Genomic DNA, 3,244 nt, shown 5'->3' on the forward strand with positions numbered 1-3,244 from the left:
TTTAGTGGCTTAGAGCCTGCAGCAAAGACCAGTGTGGCCATTAGCGTGATGGGGGTGGTATTCTGCAGGTCCTGTCTGGAGTGATGAGGCCATGACCTCCTATCACCATGTTTCCTCTTTCTTCCCTTCCTCCCTTGAAAGGCTCCTACTCCCTCCACCAGGCAGCTCCCCAAACCCTCTCTCCCAGTGCAGGGCTCTGTGTGGAGTGGATACTCTTGCCCATGCTGGGTCTGCACAGCCCTGGCCAGGACCCTGGCCAGCCAGCTCTGGCTCTCTGTTGGCAGAGGGTCACCCTTCATTCCTTTGCTCTCAAGGATATCATGTGGCCCTGATGTCTAGCCATGGAGCCAGCTGAACTGGGCTTCCCTCCCTCTGCTCTCAGCAGGCACAAGCCTCCTGATTATGAGGCTCCCGTCTGCCCCCAGCCCCCTCCTTTCTAGCATATGGCTCCTGCAGGGCGGCTGTGCTGAGCCTGACCTCTGAGAGGGTGGGGACTAGGCCTCCTCCCCTCAGCTCCAGCATCAGCTCTCCCCATGTCCCACCTGTCCCAGCATGCCCCTCCACCCCTGCTTCTCCTTTCTCCCTCCTTGTGGGTCTGCTCGGATATCAGGGCAGGGCTCAGAGGCAGTGGTAGTAGTAGGGAAGAGAGCCTGGAGGGACACAGAGAGAAGCAAGGACCCTGCTCTTGGCTTGAAGAGGTGAAGGTGTGGTTTGAGAAAGCCATCCCTTCATCCCCTGGCTCCTGTAGCCTCAGTTTTCAGAAGGCTGCCCAGCTCTGCATACCCTGAATACCCTGGATTGAGGGTGGATGTAGGCAATAGCCATGGAGGCACAGCGTGACACTTCTGCCAACAGTATGCTTTGCTTGTCCTCAAATCTCTCCCTGTTTGCCTTGGAAAGATCCCCATCCCAAAATTCTGAGCATGATTCCAGGATCTGGCCAACCATACATGTAGAGACTGCTGACCCCTCCCAGTTCTTGGACACCTGAGCTATGCCCTGTGGTGGAGAGGAGGCCGGGGTCCAGGGTCAGCTCAGGCCTGAGGATGAGCAGAGGCAGGAAGGAGCCCCTGAGAGTTCTTGGCTTCATACATTAGCTCTCTGCCAGCGATGGATGTCCCTCATGACCTCCCAACTGGATTCCAGCTGCAAGAGCTGTGACTTCTAATGTGGCCTTTTCAGGGGGCAGAAGGAGGTGAGGCCCAGTTAGAAGTTCCTGCCTAATTTCCAGGCTTCTGGCTGGTGAGCCTCCAATTGAGGGGACATGTCTTGCCTCCAAGTCAGACCAGGCTCCTAGAGTGCCCCATGGCAGGCTGAGAAGGGGACCCCACACAGAGTTCATGTCCCCAAGCCCAGGAAGCATGGCCACGTAGCTAGTGCTCAGATGTCAACTGAGTGAGCATGTTGTGCTTGTTTGGGGAAGTGGCTTTCAGCTAACTTGGTGGATGTCCTGCTGCACTCCTGACTTGCGTGGGGTCTGCCCACCTGGGGCTGCCATGGTGCTCTGCTTGCTGTACCACACATCCCCTGCAACAGGCAGGCCTCCTTCCCTGCACTTTTCACAGATCTGTCTCCCCCTCGACTTTGAGACCACTGGCTGTTTCCTTCCTTCTTTGGAGTGGCCATCCTTCTTCCTTCCTCTGGAATTCTGGCTCTGGAGGCCACCACAGAGCCCCCAGGAGTCTCTGAGCTAAACATGCCCACCACCACCTCCCATCGTGGCCCCTCCCAGAGGGTCATGACCAATCCAGGTCCCATGCCTTGCTGACCCACCACCAAAAATCCAGCACAATCCACAGGCTTGTTTGGTTGTTTCTTCTTCTTCTTGTTTGTTTGTTTGTTTTTACTTTCCCCACTGTTTGAAACTTACAAGCTATGACTAAAAGTTTCTTTCATAGAAAGAAAAGGAAAACCACAACAACGCATCTGTTTGTCTAGCTCCTGTGTATGGTGGATATAGCAGCATTGGAAATAAAATTAAAACCCACAAATGCAAAATTCAAGGAGAGGAAGGTCGTATTCCTAGTGGGGTGTGAAGGTCCCTCCATTGTCTTTCCCCCTGCTTGGAGAGGAGGCCCTCTTGGACAGGGGCCAGGCAACATTTCACAGTACCAGAGGCTGAGGAGGAAAAGTCTTGGCATGGCAGTACATGGTGGGCAGTTCCTATGGGCATTAGTTGAGGGGTCCATCGGCCTTGCTCATTCCCAAACAGGATGAATGAGTCAGATGTGATGAGGGCCAAGCCAAGTAGCCCACCGGAGACTTCACAATGGCCAGTGGCAGGTAGGTCTGGTGTACCATAGACGTAGCAGCAGGACCTGGGGGTCAGTCCTGGCCATAAGGGGCTGGGGCAGAGACCACTCCTCTGGGGTCTTTGGGTCCTCTCTCTGTAGAACCACTGTTGTAGCATCCTCCGACTCCAAATCTCCCGAACAACACCAGGTAAGCCTCCAAGGTAGGTTATAGAGCTGAGTAGGACCTGGGCAGCAGTGCAGCCCAGTGACTCTGGGCAGCCTGAGAGTCTAGGTCCCCTTCTTGCCTTTCCTTTACAGAGGACTGTGAATGAGGGTGCTGGAGAGAGGTGCTGAGGCCATGAGGGCGGCAACAGCAAGTCTGGAACAGGAGGCTTTGCTCCTCTCCTGTGGATGAGATGGGGTACGTGTGGGAACGTGAAGACAGGGAGGTGGGAGAACCAGGCTTGGACTCTGTCAGTGGCAAAGTAGAGGGCACAGCTGACCAGGCTGCATGGTGCCTTGCTGGGGCATGGGTGGCAGTAGGGCACTGGGAAGAGGGCCTAGGTGTCTGATGCCCAGCACAGAGCAGCTGGGACAGAGTTAGGCCGCACGTCGCAGGCCTTCCCTCGGCCTACTGCCACGAGGCCCTATCTCCTGGACCCAAATCCCAGCCATTCCGCAGGGCCTGGTTGAGAGCGTTGGCAGGTATCATTGAGGGAGGAATCCTTGGAGGATATACCTCGGACCTCAGTGGGAGGGGTAGGAGGACAAGATGTTCCCCACAGGCTCTCCACAGCTCATTCTGCCAGGAGATTCTCCTTTACATAGATGAAGTCCGGAGGATGGAACCACGTGGTCTTCGGGGGACAGTAATGGCAGGCTAAATCCCTGGAGCCCCAACCCCAGAGAAGACCTGGGTTTCACTCCAGGACGGGGAAGAACTTTATGCCACTCAGGAACCTCAACCTACCATAAAGGACCCCGCCCCGCTCCAGAAGCTCTATCTCAGA

At 55.6% G+C, this 3,244-nt stretch overlaps 1 protein-coding gene across 1 annotated transcript in view; it reads right to left on the bottom strand.

Annotated features, from left to right (window-relative positions):
• Positions 1-1,823: 1,823 nt before the first annotated feature.
• Positions 1,824-3,244, bottom strand: part of WNT3A (wingless-type MMTV integration site family, member 3A) — a 74,698-nt gene continuing 73,277 nt past the window's right edge. The window contains exon 6 of the mRNA XM_010847237.1: positions 1,824-2,639. The gene's annotated coding sequence lies outside the window, so the exon portion shown is untranslated. The remainder of the gene's footprint in view (positions 2,640-3,244) is intronic.

The sequence above is a fragment of the Bison bison genome, unplaced genomic scaffold, assembly GCF_000754665.1.
Source record: "Bison bison bison isolate TAMUID 2011002044 unplaced genomic scaffold, Bison_UMD1.0 scf7180017864248, whole genome shotgun sequence".
Lineage (NCBI taxonomy): Eukaryota > Metazoa > Chordata > Mammalia > Artiodactyla > Bovidae > Bison > Bison bison.